Consider the following 18,567-nt stretch of genomic DNA (forward strand, 5'->3'; position numbering starts at 1 on the left):
TACTAAGTTCTTGGGAAAGTACAACACAACAATAAACAGTGACATTCCCTGCTCACAGTGAGCTTACAGTCTAGGAGAAGCTTAATCAGGTTGGACACAGCCTATGTCCCATATGGGGCTCACCATCTTAATCCCCATTTTACAGGTGAGGTAACTGAGCCACAGAATTACAGTGACTTACCCCAAGTCACACAGCAGACAAGGCACGTCTCCTCCAAGAGGCCTTCCCTGACTAAGCCCTCTTTTCCTTTTCTTCAAGTCCCTGCTGTGTCACCCTGACTTTCTCCCTTTATTCATCCCACCTCCCAGCCCCACGGCATATATGTACAGATCTGTAATTTATTCATTTATAGTCACTCAGTCATTCAGTCATATTTATTGAGAGCTTACATGTGCAGAGCACTATACTAAACGCCTGGAAAGTACAATTCAGCAATAGAGAGACAATCCCTGCCCACAACGGGCTTACAGACGAAATATTAATGTCTGTCTCCCCTTCTAGACTCCAAACTCACTGTGGGCAGGGAATGTGTTATATTCTTATATTGCACTCTCCCAAATGCTCTGCCCACAGTAAGCGCTTAATAAATACGACTGACTGAAAAGTGGTGGAGCCAGGATTAGAATCCAGGTCCTTCTGACTCTCAGCCCATGCTCTATCCACTAGGCTACCCTGCTTCTTAAGAACGTCGGCAAACAACTTTCCACATCAACATCATCAGCATCATGGCTTATTAAGCACTTACACGGGTCTGGGCCATGTGAGGTTTGGCTAATGACTGTTGATTTTCCAGTCGAGTCAGGATGGATTAGCCCAAGGGTGAGATGGAAACTGAATTTGGGAACAAAGACATTGGTATTTCATGGGAATATAAAGGTCTTGAACTGGCATCTGGGGCTTTGTTCCCGGAATTGGATTTTGTGTTGGAAATGGGAGAGCCGCATCTTGATGAACAGGTATTGGCAAAGTTGGTCACCCTCAGGTTGTGGGTTATGGTGGTTTATAATAATGGCAGTGGTTGCATTTATTGAGCCCCCCCCCTTTTTGAGCACTGTGTTGCAGAGCACTGTACTAAGCACTTGGGAGAGTACAGTATAATAATATGTGATAAATGATGATAATAATAATAATGTTACTTGTTAAGCTCTGTGTGCCAAGCAGTGTGCTCAGCACTGGGGTAGATACGAGTTAATCAGGTTGGTCAAAATTTCTGTCCCACATGGGGCTCACACTCTTAATCCCCATTTTACAGATGAGGTAACTGAGGCTGAGAGAAGGTAAGTTACTTGCTCCAAGTGACACAGCAAACATGTGGAGGAGCTGGGATTAGAACCCAAGCCAACCCAACACATCTCCTCCAGGTAGCCTTCCCTGACTAATCAATCATCTTCCCTCCCTATTTCCTAGCCTAACCCTATTACCACTCCAATGTTTTTGTTATAATGATGGTATTTGTTAACCGCTTACAGTGTGCCAGGCACTGTGCTTAAGCTCTGTATACAGTAAGTGCTCAATAAATACCATTCACTGATTGACCCAAACATTTTCTTTCTTTCTCTCGCTCTCACTTAGCTTTAGCCTGGTAGAGTGGAGTACAGGGTACATATATGCAGAAGAACAGATTTGGGTAGAGCTTCCCTCGTAAATAATTTAATCCTATAAATAAGGTATTTGTTTCATGGAGCTTCCCTGACTTCTTGGTGTGTGGGGATTTATGGGTGAAGGAAGGTTCACAACATCTTATTTCTCTTTTTTATAAATTGAACAGTAGAACACTATATAGTTAATTAAGCATGCCACCAAATGGTTACTGGATGCCTTTAAACTGGTTTCAAAATTAAGTGCACTGGTCGAATGCACTGACTACACGCTTAATAATAATACTTTATTTTTTGTATAACTCATATTTTTCTAAAGTGCTCCCACATGTGTTACTAAATTTTACCCTCACAATATCCCTGAGAGGTAGGAGCTACTAGATTCTAATCTCCTTGAGGGCAGGAATCATGTCTACTTACTCTATTATATTCTCCCAAATACTTAATACAGAGCTCTGCACACAGTAAGCGCTCAATAAATGCCACACTGATTGGTTGAGAGGCAGGTATCATTATTCCCACTTGAGAGATGAGGAATATGAAGCCTAGAGAAATTTAAGCGACCTGTCCATGGTCAGAGGTGGGATTAGAACCTAGGCCTCCTGACTCCCAAAACAGTGCTCTTTCCACTGGGACATAGTGCATTTAGGAATAGAGAGTCTCCATTTCCTTAGGATAACATAGCTTTCCTTCCTTGTTGCTTTTGAAAGCCCCAGTAATAAGAAGCTGAATCGATATACACTCTCACCAACCATCTCAGGCTTAGAAGTGTTTGTTACATTATTTGCTTATGAGGAAAGCAGGAAAGGAGGGACTTGGTTGACATTTGACCTCCTTTCTTGACTCGCCTGACAGATTTCCAGAAGAAATAATACCAGGTCCTGATTGCGGGAATGATTGGTGCTGGGAAGGGATGTGGATCATACAGAAAATATTGACTTCTCAGGGAAAATGATTGATTCTTTAAGTACATTTCAACAATGTTAGCAATAGAGCTGTTAAGTCACCCCTGCCATATTAAAGTGGAAAAGCAGTCAAGATTGACAGCAGGGAGTGTGGGGAAGGAGAAGAGGCAACAGTCAGTCGATGGAATTTAAGAGAGTTCGTTACTTCGTTCTGTGTTTGAGTGTGGTGGTATTCGTTAAGCACTTACTAAGTGCAAAGTGCTGGGTTGGATACATGTAACCAGATTAGACACAATCCCTTTCCCATAAGGGACTCTCAGTCTAAGAATGGGTATTTAATCTCCATTTTCCAGATGAGGAAACTGGGGCACAGAGAAGTGGAGTGATTTGGCCAAGGCCACACAGCAGGCAGGAAAGATTAGAGGGATTAGAACCCAATGTCCTGATTTTTTTGATTTCCAGTCCTGTGTTCTTCCTCTAGACTTCAAAGCTCCTTGTGGATGGACAGGGATTGTGTCTGCCTATTTGATTGTATTTTATTCTCCCAAGAGCTTACGGTCTAAAGAACACCACAACCAAAGACAGCCTTTTATTGTGCCTGATGTCACCAAGATTCTAAGATCGTCATGGGCAGGGACCGTGTCTACCAACTCTGTTATAATAATAATGACGATGGTATTTCTTAAGTACTTACTATGTACCGAGCACTGTTCTATGCACTGAGGTAGATAAAAGTAATCAGGTTGTCCCACGTGGGGCTCACAGTCTTAATTCCCATTTTACAGATGAGGGAACTGAGGCAAAGAGAAGTGAAGTGACTTGCCCAAAGTCACACAGCTGATAAGTGGCAGAGCCAGGATTAGAACCCACGACCCCTGACTTCCAAGCTCGTGCCCTTTCCACTAAGCCACACTGCTGTTATATTATACTTTCCCAAGTGCTTAGTACAGAGGAGATGCTCAATAAATACCACTGATTGATTGTTTTCCACTAGGCTAACCTCGTTCTGGATTCTGAATGGAATGAAAAATTGGTCTAGAGCTAAAGGGAGGACAAGGACTTGTGCTCTGGAATATGTTGGATTAAGAAAGGCTAGGTTTGGAAATTGGCAAAACCAAGGCGCCAGAGAACGGAAGTCAAGGAAGTTTCAAGGGAGACATTCTGGAAGTTGGATGGACCCAGAATCTCCGGGTTGTCAACTGCTAGGATTGATTTTTCCAGTATGAATTACAAATGAATAACTTTAGGATCTTTTTACTGACAGGTACTGAGCAGCAGAAAGCAATGTGGTCTAGTGGCTAGAGCCTGAGAGTCAAAAGGACCAGGGTTCTAATCCCAGCTCCACCGCCTGTCTGTTCTGTAACCTTGGGCAAGTCACTTCACTTCTCTGGGCCCCAATTTCCTCAACTGTAAAATGAGGACTAATAATAATTATTATGATGGCATTTGTTAAACACTTACTATGTGCAAAGTACTGTTCTAAGCACTGGAGAGGATAAAAGGTGATCAGGTGTCCTACGTGGACTCACAGTCTTAATACAGATGAGGTAACTGAGGCACAGAGAAGTTAAGTGACTTGCCCAAAGTCACACAGCTGATAAGCGGCAGAGCTGGGATTTGAATTTATGATCTCTGACTCCCCAGCCCGTGCTCTTTCCACCAAGCCACATTGCTTCTCTGATTAAGGCTGTGAGCCCCATGTAGGACAGGGACATTGTCCAACCTGACAACCTTGTATCTATGCCAGTGCTTAGCAAGTAGCTGGCACATAGTAAGTGCTTAAAAAAGACAGTAAAAAAAAAAGGGCAGGCAGGCATGACTGGGAAGGAAGATGGGTGTTGTGGCCACTACTCATATGGAAGCCATCACTGGTCTTATAAAAAGCCCTGAAAAAATCCTCCGAAATTGGCAATGCTGACACCTTGGCGTCTGCTGCTTTAAATGAGGAGGTGGCGGGGAGGCCATGGTGGCTGGAGTGACAGTCAATCAATAGTATTTACTGAGCACTTACTGGGTGGAGAGCACTGTACTAAGTGCTCAGGAGAGGGGTAAGCGGGCACATGCAGCTTGGCTTAGTGGAAAGTCAGAGGTCGTGGGTTCTAATCCCGGATCTGTCACTTAGCAGTGTGACTTGGGGCAAGTCACTTCACTTCTCTGTGCCTCAGTTACCTCATCTGTGAAATGAGGATTAAGTCTGTGAGCCCCACGTGGGACAACCTGATTACCTTATACCAGACTCAAGCTTAGGACAGTGCTTGGCACATAGTAAGGGCTTAACAAATACCATCATCATCATCATAACGAACTAGTCTACAGGGCAACACAGCCAAAGACAGGCTTTAAATATGCCTAGGCTTGTCATGGGCAGGGAACGGGTCTGTTATAGTGTACTCTCCCAAGTGCTTAGCACAGTACTCTGCACACAATAAGCACTCAAATGCCATTGATTGATTGACTGTGAATCCCTCAATGGCCTTTTCAGTCACACATGCCCTGTATGGGTCTGGGAGTCAGAAGAATTTGGGTTCAAATCCCAACTTCACCATGTCTGCTGTGTGATCTTGGGAAAGTCACTTAAATTATTTGTGCTTCAATTCCTTCATCTGTTAAGTGAGAATTAAGAATGTGAGCCCCATGGGGGACAAGGACTGTGTCCAACCTGATTAACCTGTATGTACCCCAGTGGTTAGAAAAGTGCTTGCCACAGAGTAAGCGCTTAACAAGTACCATAATTTTATTATTACTATGAATAATAATAACCTCGCCGTCAGTGGTGTCCTCCTCGAATACGAAGGAGAGCAATGTTTACCTCCACAAAGAAGGAGTCGCCTGTCGGAATTGAAGTTACAAATGCCTTTCCCTTGTTGGGTTGGAAGGGGCTGGACTCCTGGATCGTTCTTCTGACAGCCTCTCGGAAAGTTATTTAGCTCGCCTCTTCCGGGAGGGTGATTCACCCGGACCTGAGGCTGGTGGTGTCAGTCAGAGGCCGGACAGGCCCTACCCTGTTGGCTGTTGTTGGAGTGCGATGGGCTCGGCATAACTTTCCCAGCTGCTGGAATGAAAGGAGGACCAAGCTCCTTATATAGGCCGGAGTCAGGCCCTGTGGGGAGCTCACCGGTGTCCATGATCGGCGTTGTTGCCAAAGCCTGGAATCTGGGCTCCCAAGGGAAATGAATCGCGCAGCTTCCTTCACCTGAATTGGGGATCTAGCCTAGGATGAAGCACGAAGGCCTGGAAGTCAGAGGACCTGGGTTCTAATCTCATTAGAAGTAGTGGGGCTTAGTTGAAAGGGCCCGGGCTTGGGAGGCAGAGGACGTGGGTTCTAATCCCGGTTCTACCACTCGTCCGCTGTGTGACCTTGGGCAAGACACTTCACCTCTCCGTGCCTCAGTTACCTCATCTGGAAAATGGGGATTAATACTGTGAGCCCCACGTAGGACAACCTGATTACCTTGTACTTACCCCAGTGCTTAGAACAATGGTTGGCACATAGTAAGTGCTTAACTAATACCGTAATTATCATTATTCAGTCATTCAGTCATATTTATTGAGCTCTTACTATGTGCAGAACACTGTACTAAGCACTTGGGAGAGTACAATCTAACGATAAACAGACCCATTCTCTGCCCACAATGAGATATTTTCACTTTTTTTTAAATGGTAATAATAATGTTGGTATTTGTTAAGTGCTTACTATGTGCCGAGCACTGTTCTAAGCGCTGGGGTAGATACAGGGTAATCAGGTTGTCCCACATGAGGCTCACAGTTAATCCCCATTTTACAGATGAGGTCACTGAGGCACAGAGAGGTTAAGTGAGCTGACGTGGCAGAGCCGGAATTCGAACCCATGACCTCTGACTCCCAAGCCTGTGCTCTTCCCACTGAGCCACGCTGCTTCTCTAATTGTAATTGTAACTTCTCTAATGGTAATTGTTAAGCTCTTACTATGTGCCAGGCACTATACTAAGCAGTGGGGTAGATACAAGCCAGTCAGGTTGGAAACAGTTCATGTCCCACATGGGGCTCACAGTCTTAATCCCCATTTTGCAGATGAGGTAATTGAGGCACAGAGAAGTGAAGTGACTTTCCTGAAGTCACACAGCAGACAAGTGGCAGAGCTGGGAATAGAACCCAGGTCCTCTGCCTCCCAGGCCCATGTTCTATCTACTACTTCATAATAAGCACCTAATAAATACTAAACAATCATTATTATTATTAGCCATACTAGGTCTACATATGGCTTTCTAAGATGGGAAAGTTCATTAGAGAGAGAAATAGCTCAGAAAAACTCTCAAGTGGAAAAAGCAACCTGGAAATAAGAGCGGAAAAAGAGCCAACCAAAAGTCAAAAGAAAATGAGACATACGGAAAGTATCAATTCTTTGCAAAATCAAGAAAAAAAAACTCGAAAGAGGGGAAAAAATGGAAGTGAAAATAAAATTAAGAAAACAGAAATGGAGAAAGACAGAGAAGGTATAAGGACCGAAAGTGGAAAATTATGGTTTCGCAACATTTTATTTTCTATTTATCTTTAGTTTGTAAGAGTGAGACACCACCAATTCTTCCCCAATTTGACTAATTTAACATTTTTACTGGCAAGTCGACCTCTTGGAAAGGCTAGCCAAGAGTCATTTCAGAAATTTTTCCCCTGCCTTCTACCAATACATCACTGAAGTATTTTTAAATCATGAGCTTTGCACAGACGTTTGGCCTTGGTTTAGTAGTGGACTGACAAGAGGTTGAAAAAACACTCACTGGTGACACCTCGTGTCCTACACTCTACTTAAATGCGTGTTTCCAGAGCTCGACTGGGATAGAATCTTAGTACTAAAGTAGGGAAAGAGAATAATAATAGTAATAGTTGTGGCATTTGTTAAGCACCTACTTATCGGTCGAGCATTGTTCTAAGCACTGGGGTGGATAAAACGTAATCAGGTTGTCCCACATGGGGCTCACATTCTTCATGCCCATCTTCCAGATGAGGTCACTGAGGCCCAATAAAGTGACTTGCCCAAGGTCACACAGCAGAAATGTGGTGGAACGGGGATTAGAACCCACAGCCTCTGAGTCCCAGGCCCGTGGTCTTTCTACTATGCCGTTCTTTCCACAGCCTGCTATTATCGGTTAGAACATGATCTGCAAATCAGCAGATGTTGGTGTGTCATGGAGACAAATGGTTAGTCAAATAATGCCAGGTTTCAACTCCCTGCCCTTTCTCAAATCCTTAATAATAATAACAATAACAATTCCCTAATTAACTCTTCTTCTCCCCCGGTCACTTCCTCTGAACTATTTTCTCTCTACTTTCGCATTTGCAATCTCTTGCTGGACTTTTGCTGTATATCGATTTATACTCACAGCACTTCTGCCTGTTTGTAAATTTTTTTATGTCTTCTAGTCTTTTTTATGTCTTCTAGTCTTCCGGGACTAGAGTAGAGGTCGAAGACCCAAACCGCTACCACTATAGATTAATTATTCTATGTCTGTCTCCCAAGTTAGAATGTAAGCACCTCCTGGTAAAGGATTTTGTCATCTTCGGGGAATATAGTAGAGGTCGAAGGCCCAAACCGCTACCACTATAGATTACTTATTTTATGTCTGTCTCCCATGTTAGAATGTAAGCACCTCCTGGTAAAGGATTTTGTTATATTTGGGGAATATAGTAGAGGTCGAAGGCTGAAACTGCAACCACATTAGCTTAATTAGTTTATGAGTGTCTCCAGTATTACAATGTATGCAACTCCTAGTAAGGGTTTTGTCATCTTCGGGGAATAGAGTAGAGGTCGAAGGCCAAAACTGCTACCACTCTAGATTACTTATTTTATGTCCGTCTCCCATGTTAGAATGTAAGCACCTCCTGGTAAAGGATTTTGTCATCTTTGGGGAATAGAGTAGAGGTCGAAGACCCAAACTGCTACCACTATAGCTTAATTATTTCATTTCTGTCTCCCATATTAGCATGTAAGCACCTCCTGGTAAATGATTTTGTCATTTTCGGGGAATAGAGTAGAGGTTGAAGACCCAAACTGCTACCACTTTAGATTACTTATTTTATGTCTGTCTCCCGTATTAGAATGTAAACACCTCCTGGTAAAGGATTTTGTCATCTTCGGAAAATACAGTAGAGGTTGAAGACAAAAACTGCTACCACTCTAGATTACTTATTTTATGTCTGTCTCCCATGTTAGAATGTAAGCACCTCCTGGTAAAGGATTTTGTCATCTTCGGGGAATACAGTAGAGGGCGAAGAGCCAAACCGCTACCACTATAGCTTAATTATTTCATGTCTGTCTCCTGTATTAGAATGTAAGCACCTGCTGGTATAGGATTTTGTCATTTTTGGGGAATATAGTAGAGGTCGAAGACCCAAACTGCTACCACCCTAGATTGCTTATTTTATGTCTATCTCCCACGTTAGAATGTAAGCAGCTCCAGTAAAGGATGGCCTGATGTTGTTTGTGGCTCACTGGAAAGAGCCCAGGCCTGGGAGTCAGAGGACACAGGTTCTAATCCCAATTCTGCCGCTTGTCTTCTATGTAACCTGGGGCAAGCCGCTTAACTACCCTGGGCCTCAGTGGCCTCATCTGCAAAATGGGGATTAAAGATATGAGCCCCACGTGGGACAACCTGATTACCTTGTATCCACTCCAGCGCTTAGAACAGTGGTCGGCACATAGTAAGCGCTTAACAAATACCACAATTATTATTTTGTCATCTTTGGGGAATAGAGTAGCAGTCTAAGACCCAAACTGCTACCACTATAGCTTAATTATTTTATGTTTGTCTCCAGTATTAGAATGTAAGAACCTTCTGGTAAAGGATTTTGTCTTCTTTGGGGAATAGAGGTCGAAGGCCCAAACTGCTACCACTCTAATTATTTTATGTCTGTCTCCCATGTTAGAATGTAAGCACCTCCTGGTAAAGGATTTTGTCATCTTCAGGGAATATAGTAGTGGTCTATGACCTAAACTGCTAACACTACAGATGACTTATTTTATGTCTGTCTCCCATGTTAGAATGTAAGCAACCCTGGTAAAGGATTTTGTCAACTTCGGGGAATACAGTAGAGGTCGAAGACCCAAACTGCTACCACTATAGCTTAATTATTTTATGTCTGCCTACAGTATTCGAATGTAAACACCTTCTGGTAAATGTTTTGTCAACTTCGGGGAATAGCGTAGAGGTTGGAGACCCAAACCGCTACCACTATAGAATTATTTCATGTCTGTCTCCCGTATTAGAATGGAAGCACCTCCTGGTAAAGGATTTTGTCAACTTCGGGGAATAGAGTAGAGGTCGAAGACCCAAACTGCTACCACTTTACATTACTTTTGTCATCTTCATTTTGTCATCTTCAGGGAATAGAGTAGCGGTCGAAGACACAAACCACTACCACCATAACTTAATTATTTCATTTCTGTCGACCATATTAGCATGTAAGCACCTCCTGGTAAAGGATTTTGTCATCTTCGGGGAATACAGTAGAGGTCGAAGGCCCAAACTGCTACCACTATAGATGAATTATCTCATGTTTGTCTCCTGTATTAGAATATAAGCACCTCCTGGTAAGGTATTTTGTCATCTTCAGGGAATATAGTAGATGTCAAAGGCCCAAACTGCTACCACTCTAGATTACTTATTTTAGGTCTATCTCCCATGTTAGAATGTAAGCAACACCTGATAAAGGATTTTGTCATCTTCGGGGAATAGAGTAGAGGTGGAAGACCCAAACCGCTACCACTATAGCTTAATTATTTTATGTCTGTCTCCCATGTTAGAATGTAAGCACCTCCAATAAAGGATGGCCTGATATTGTGCATGTATCAGTGGAAAGAGCCCAGACCTGGGAGTCAGAGGACATGGGTTCTAATCCCGACTCTGCTGCTTGTGTGCTATGTGACCTTGGGCAAGCCGCTACCTTCCCTAGGCCTTAGTGGCCCCATCTGTAAAATGGGGATTAAAGCTATGAGCCCCACGTGGGACAACCTGATTACCTTGTATCCACTCCAGCGCTTGGAAAAGTGGTCGGCACATAGTAAACGCTTAACAAATACCACAATTATTATTTTGTCATCTTCGGGGAATAGAGTAGCGGTCTAAGACCCAAACTGCTACCACTATAGCTTAATTATTTTATGTCTGTCTCCAGTATTAGAATGTAAGAACCTTCTGGTAAAGGATTTTGTCGTCTTCGGGGAATAGAGTAGAGGTCGAAGGCCCAAACTGCTACCACTCTAGATTACTTATTTTTTGTCTGTCTTCCATGTTAGAATGTAAGCACCGCCTGGTAAAGGATTTTGTCATCTTTGGGGAATACAGTAGAGGTCGAAGACCCAAACTGCTACCACTATAGCTAAATTATTTTATGTCTGTCTACAGTATGCGAATGTAAACACCTTCTGGAAAAGGATTTTGTCAACTTCGGGGAATAACGTAGAGGTCGAAGACCCAAACCGCTACCACTCTAGATTACTTATTTTATGTCTGTCTCTCTTATTAGAATGTAAGCACCTCCTGGTAAAGGATTTTGTCATCTTCAGGGAATAGAGTAGCAGTCGAAGACCCAAACCTCTACCACTATAGCTTAATTATTTCATGACTGTCTCCCATGTTAGCATGTAAGCACCTCCTGGTAAAGGATTTTGTCTAGAGGTCGAAGACCCAAACTGCTACCACTTTACTTATTTTATGTCTGTCTCCAGTGTTTGAATGTAAGCACCTCCTGGTAAAGGATTTTGTCATCTTTGGGGAATACAGTAGTGGTCAAAGGCCCAAACTGCTACCACTATAGCTTAATTTTTTTATGTCTGTCTCCAGTATTAGAATGTAAGCACCTCCTGGTAAAAGATTTTGTTAAGTTTGGGGAATAGAGTAGAGGTCGAAGATCCAAACTGCTTCCACTATAATTATTTCATGTCTGTCCCCCATTTTAGAATGTACCTCCTGCTAAAGGATTTTGTCATCTTTGGGGAATACACTTGAGGTCGAAGACCCAAACCGCTACTACTACAGATTACTAGTTTTATGTCTGTCTCCCATGTTAGATTGTAAGCATCTGCGAGTAAAGGATTTTGTCATCTTCGTGGAATACAGCAGAGGTCGAAGACCTAAAGCGCTACCACTCTAGATTACATATTTTATGTCTGTCTCCCATGTTAAAATGTAAGCACCTCCTAGTAAAGTTGTATAGTAAAGGTCAAAGACCCAAACCTCTACCACTATAGATGAATTGTCTCATGTCTGTCTCCTGTATTAGAATGTAAGGACAACTTGATAAAGGATTTAGTCTATTTCGGGGAATAGAATAGAGGTCCAAGGCCCAAACCGCTACCACTTAGATTACTTATTTCATGTCTCTCTCCCAGATTAGAATGTAAACACCTCCTGGTAAAGGATTATGTCATCTTCGGGGAATTGAGTAGAGGTCGAAGACGAAAACTGCTACCACTCTAGATTACTTATTTTATGTCTGTCTCCCATGTTAGAATGTAAGCACCTCCTGGTAAAGGATTTTGTCAACTTCGGGGAATATAGTAGCGGTCTAAGACCCAAACTGCTACCACTACAGATTACTTATTTTATGTCTGTCTCCAGTATTAGAAGGTAAACACCTTCTGGTAAAGGATTATGTCATCTTCGGGGAATTGAGTAGAGGGCGAAGACGAAAACTGCTACCACTCCAGATTACTTATTTTATGTCTGTCTCCCATGTTAGAATGTAAACACCTCCTGGTAAAGGATTTTGTTATATTCGGGGAATATAGTAGAGGTCGAAGGCTGAAACTGCAACCACTCTAGATTACTTATTTTATGTCTGTCTCCAATGTTAGAATGTAAGCACCTCCTGGTAAAGAATTTTGTCATCTTCGGGGAATACAGTACAGGTTGAAGGCCCAAACTGCTACCACTATAGATTACTCATTTTATGTTTGTCTCCCATGTTAGAATGTAAGCACCTCCTGTTAAAGGATTTTGTTATCTTCGGGCAATATAGTAGCGGTCGAAGGCTCAAACTGCTACCACTCTAGATTACTTATTTTTATGTCTGTCTCCAATGTTGGAATGTAAGCACCTCCTGGTAAAGGATTTTGTCATCTTCGGTGTATACAGTAGAGGTCGAAGATCCAAACTGCTACAACTCTACATTACTTATTTTATGTCTGTCTCCCATGTTAGAATGTAAGCACCACCTGGTAAAGGATTTTGTCAACTTCGGGGAATAGAGTAGAGGTCCAAGACCCAAACCGCTACCACTATAGATTACTTATTTCATGTCTGACTCCCGTATCAGAATGTAAACACCTCCTGGTAAAGGATTATGTCATCTTCGGGAAATACAGTAGAGGTCGAAGAGGAAAACTGCTACCACTCTAGATTACTTATTTTACGCCTGTCTACCATGTTAGAATGTAAGCACCTCCTGGTATAGGATTTTGTCATCTTCGGGGAATATAGTAGAGGCTGAAGGTCCAAACTGCTACCATTACAGATTACTTATTTTATGTCTGTCTCCTGTATTAGAATGTAAGCACCTTCTGGTAAAGGATTTTGTGATCTTCGGGGAATACATTAGAGGTCGAAGATCCAAACCGCTACCAATATAGCTTAATTATTTTATGTCTGTCTCCAGTATTAGAATGTAATACGGGGAATATAGTAGAGGTAGAAGACCCAAACTGCTACCGCTACAGATTACTTATTTTATGTCTGTCTCCCACATTAGAATGTGAGCACCTCCTGTAAAGGATTTTGTCATCTTCGGGGAATCTAGTAGAGGTCTAAGACCTAAACCGCTACCACTCTAGATTACTTAATTTATGTCTGTCTCCAATGTTAGAATATTAGCACCTCCTGTAAAGGATTTTGTCATCTTTGGGGAATACAGTAGTGATCGAAGGCCCAAACTGCTACCACTATGGCTTAATTATTTTATGTCTGTCTCCAGTATTAGAATGTAAGCACCTCCTGGTAAAGGATTTTGTTAAGTTTGGGGAATAGAGTAGAGGTCGAAGGCCCAAACTGCTACCACTCTAGATTACTTATTTTATGTCTGTCTCCCATGTTAGAATGTAAGCACCTCCTGTAAAGGATGGCCTGATGTTGTGCGTGGCCTAGTGGAAATAGCCCGGGCCTGGGAGTCAGAGGACACGGGTTCTAATCCCATCTCTGCTGCTTGTCTATGTGACCTTGGGCAAGCCATTTAACTTCCATGGGCCTCAGTGGACAAATGGGGATTAAAATGGGGAATAGAGTAGAGGTGGATGGCCCAAACTGCTACCACTGTAGCTCAATTATTTTATGTCTGTCTTCAGTATTAAAATGTAAGCACCTTCTGGTAAAGAATTTTGTCTTCTTTGGGGAATAGAGTAGAGGTCGAAGGCCCAAACTGCTACCACTGTAGCTTAATTATTTTATGTCTGTCTCCAGTATTAGAATGTAAGCACCTTCTGGTAAAGGATTTTGTCATCTTCAGGGAATACAGTAAAGGTTGAAGGCCCAAACTGCTACCACTACAGATTACTTATTTTATGTCTGTCTCCAGTATTAGAATGTAAGCACCTTCTGGTAAAGGATTTTGTCAACTTCGGGGAATAGCGTAGAGGTCGGAGACCCAAACTGCTACCACTCTAGATCACTTATTTTATGTCTGTCTCCAATGTTAGAATGTAAGCACCTCCTGGTACAGGATTTTGTCATCTTCAGGGAATATAGTAGCGGTCTAAGACCCAAACTGCTACCACTCTAGATTACTTATTTGATGTCAGCCTCCCATGTTAGAATGTAAGCAAATCCTGGTGTAGGATTTTGTCATCTTCAGGGAATAGAGTAGCGGTCGAAGGCCCAAACCGCTACCACTATAGCTTAATTATTTTATGTCTGTCTCCCATGTTAGATTGTAAGCACCTTCTGGTAAAGGCTTTTGTGATCTTCGGGGAATACAGTAGAGGTCTAAGACGCAAACTGCTACCACTACAGATTACTTATTTGATGTCTGTCTCCAGTATTAGAATATAAGCACATCCTGGTAAAGGATTTTATCTTTGGGGAATACAGTAGATGTCAAAGGCCCAAACTGCTACCACTCTAGATTACTTATTTCATGTCTGTCTCCCGTATTAGAATGTAAACACCTTTTGGTAAAGGATTATGTCATCTTCGGGGAATAGAGTAGAGGTCGAAGACAAAAACTGCTACCACTACAGATCACTTATTTCATGTCTGTCTCCCATGTTAGAATGTAAGCACCAAATGGTAAAGGATTTTGTCATCTTCAGGGAATAGAGTAGCGGTCGAAGACCCAAACCACTACCACTATAGCTCAATTATTTCATGTCTGTCTCCCATGTTAGAATGTAAGCACCTCCTGGTATAGGATTTTGTCATCTTAGGCGAATATAGTAGAGGCCGAAGGCCCAAACTGCTACCACTACAGATTACTTATTTTATGTCTGTCTCCCGTATTAGAATGTAAGCACCTTCTGGTAAAGGATTTTGTGATATTCGGGGAATACATTAGAGGTCGAAGATCCAAACCGCTACCAATATAGCTTAATTATTTTATGTCTGTCTCCAGTATTAGAATGTAAACTCCTTCTGGCAAAGAATTTTGTCATCTTCGAGGAATAGAGTACAGGTTGAAGGCCCAAACTGCTACCACTATAGATTACTTATTTTATGTCTGTCTCCCATGTTAGAATGTAAGCACCTCCTGGTAAAGGATTTTGTTATCTTCGGGGAATATAGTAGAGGTCGAAGGCCCTAATTGCTACCACTCTAGATCACTTATTTTATGTATGTCTCCAATGTTAGAATGTAAGCACCTCCTGGTAAAAGATTTTGTCATCTTCAGGGAATATAGTAGCGGTCGAAGACCCAAACTGCTACCACTACAGATTACTTATTTTATGTCTGTCTCCCATGTTAGAATGTAAGCACCTTCTGGTAAAGGATTTTGTCAACTTCGGAGAATAGGGTAGAGGTCCACAACCTAAACCGCTACCACTGTATATTACTTTTTTCATGTCTGTCTCCCGTATTAGAATGTAATCACCTCCTGGTAAATGATTTTGTCATCTTCGACATATAAAGTAGATGTCCAAGGCCCAAACTGCTACCACTGTAGCTTAATTATTTTATGTCTGTCTCCAGTATTAGAATGTAAGCACCTTCTGGTAAAGGATTTTGTCAACTTTGGGGATTAGCGTAGAAGTCGAAGACCCAAACCGCTACCACTCTAGATTACTTATTTTATGTCTGTCTCCCATGTTAGAAAGTAAGCACCTCCTGGTATAGCATTTTGTCAACTTTGGGGAATATAGTAGAGGTCCAAGACCCAAACTGCTACCACTATAGATGAATTATCTCATGTCTGTCTCCTGTATTAGAATGTAAGCACCTCCTGGTAAAGGATTTTGCCATCTTCGGGGAATACAGTAGAGGTCGAAGACCCAAACTGCTACCACTCTACATTACTTATTTTATGTCTGTCTCCCATGTTAGAATATAAGCACCACCTGATAAAGGATTTTGTCAACTTTGGGGAATAGAGTAGGGGTCCAAGATCCAAACCGCTACCACTCTAGATTACTTATTTCATGTCTGTCTCCCGTATTAGAATGTAAACACCTTCTGGTAAAGGATTATGTCATCTTTGGGGAATAGAGTATAGGTCGAAGACGAAAACTGCTACCACTCTAAGATTACTTATTTTATGTCTGTCTCCCATGTCAGAATGTAAGCACCTCCTGGTAAAGGATTTTGTCATCTTCGTGGAATATAGTAGAGGTTGAAGCCCCAAACCACTACCATTAAAGATAATTTTATGTCTGTCTCCCTTATTAGAATATAAGCACCTCCTGGTAAATGATTTTAATTCATTCATTCATTCAGTCGTATTTATTGAGCACTTACTGTGTGCACAGCACTGGACTAAGCGCTTGGAGTGTTCAACTGGGCAACAGATAGAGACAATCCCTGTCCCACAACGGGCTAACAGTTAAAATTCTTTTGTAATTCCCATGGGAATGAAAGTGACGGCCACACGATCTGGTGGCAGAAAGAGCTTAGAACTGGGAAGCAAGAGGCATGAGTTCTTCTAATCGTCTCTCAGAGGCTTAAGCCTCTAAGCAGAGAAGCAGCATTGCCTAGTGGGTAGAGCCTGGGACTGGGAGTCAGAAGGACCTGGTTTCTAATTCCAGTTCCGCCACTTTTCTGCTCCGTGAGCTTGAGCAACTCACTTAACTTCTCTGTGCCTCCGTTGCCTCGTCTGTAAAATGGGGATTAAGACTGTGAGCCCCATTTGGGACAGGGATTGGGTCCAACCTGAGAAATGTGTATCAACCCCAGTCCTTAGTACAGTAATTGACATATAGTAAGCGCCTAACAAATACCATTAAAAAAAATGAGCCTCAATCTCATGAATTTTGATTTGGCCCATTCAGGATTCCCATCAAATCAACCAGTGAGGATGGGAGGGAAGAGGAAAGGACAAATTATTGCAGTTTACACAAGGGAAGTGTCAGTGGATGTAAGAAAAGGGAAAAGAAAAAGAAAGACTGTGGAGGCAGAAGAAATCATTTTACCCTGTACTTTAGACCAATAAAGAGACCCATAAAGAGAAGCAACGTGGCTCAGTGGAAAGAGCATGGGCTTGGGAGTCAGAGGACATGAGTTCTAATCCTGGCTCTGCCACTTGTCTGCTGTGTGACCTTGGGCAAGTTGCTTCACTTCTCTGTGCCTCAGTTACCTCATCTTGAAAATGGGGACTAAGACCGTGAACCCCATGTGGGACAAGCTGATTAACGTGTATCTACCCCAGTGCTCAGAACAGTGCTTGGCATATAGTAAGTGCTCAACAAATGCCATCATTATTATGATTATTGTTATTAAATCATCAAGCAGCGGGGCTTAGTGGAAAAAGCACAGGCTTGGGAGCTCTGGCTCTGGTTGTGGGTTCCAATCCTGGCTCCTCCACTTATAACTGTGTGACTTGCCCACAGTCACACAGCTGACAAGTGGCGGAGCCGGGAGTCGAATTCATGACCTCTGAGTCCGAAGCCCAGGCTCTTTCCACTGAGCCACGCTGCTTCTCCTGGGTGGCTTTGGGCAAGTCACTTCACTTCTCTGTGCCTCAGTTCTCTCATCTGTAAAATGGGCATGAAGCCTGTGAGCCCCACGCGGAACAAGCTGATTACCCTGAATCTACCCCGGTGCTTAGAACATAGTAAGCGCTTAACAAATACCATAGTTATTATTATTTTTATTAAATGAAGCAGTTATCCGCTGTGTGACTTTGGGCAAGTTACCTGTTGCCTGTTGCCTTTGGGCCTGTTACCTCATCTTTAAAATGGAGATTAAGACTGTGAGCCCCACGTGGGACAAGATGATGACCTTCTAATCAGCACTTGGCACATAGTAAGCGCTTAAATACATTATTATTATTATTATTATTATCAATTGCAGCAATGAGAAGAGATGGCCCTCTAGTGGTGTTCTTGTTGCCAGTTCATTTTTGCAGGCTATTATAGTCCAACGTGAAATTAATTTTATCCCCTTTGACTTATAGACAGAGGAGCCAATGATCAATCAGAGTGAATGTCTAGCCGAGAATACAAAAAAAGACCAAGCCTTATCTGAGAATTGGGAGTTGCTCACACTTATTCATTTTTATTCACAGTGGTATATGGATGACCAGTTTTTGAGATGGCGTTTTCCTCGCCTTCCAGCTTGACAGCCACTCTTCACTGGACAGCAGTTGTGTTGAAACTCAACTTTGTGTGGAAGGTAAGTTAAAAAAAAAATCATGAAATGATTATTTGAAAGGCTGAAAGGTTGTGAGTTTGTAGGACAAAGATTTATTTGTACTGTTGTCTGTCACCCCACCTGTAGACTGTGAGCTTGTTGTGGGCAGGGATTGTCCCTGCTTATTGTTGCGTTGTTCTTTTCCAAGTGCTTAGTACAGTGCTCTGCACATAGTAAGGGCTCAGAAAGTACAATTGTCTGACTGTTAAACTGTACTCTCCCAAGCACTCGGTGGCTTAGTGTAAAGAGGCCGGGCCTGGGAA

The 18,567-nt window shown here is 42.5% G+C and overlaps 1 protein-coding gene across 1 annotated transcript in view; it reads right to left on the bottom strand.

The window, feature by feature from the left end:
* LOC100081375 (PDZ and LIM domain protein 5) overlaps positions 1-18,567 on the bottom strand; it is a 205,032-nt gene that overhangs the window by 185,395 nt on the left and 1,070 nt on the right. The window lies entirely within an intron of this gene.

This window comes from Ornithorhynchus anatinus, chromosome 12 (assembly GCF_004115215.2).
Source record: "Ornithorhynchus anatinus isolate Pmale09 chromosome 12, mOrnAna1.pri.v4, whole genome shotgun sequence".
Taxonomy (NCBI): Eukaryota; Metazoa; Chordata; class Mammalia; order Monotremata; family Ornithorhynchidae; genus Ornithorhynchus; species Ornithorhynchus anatinus.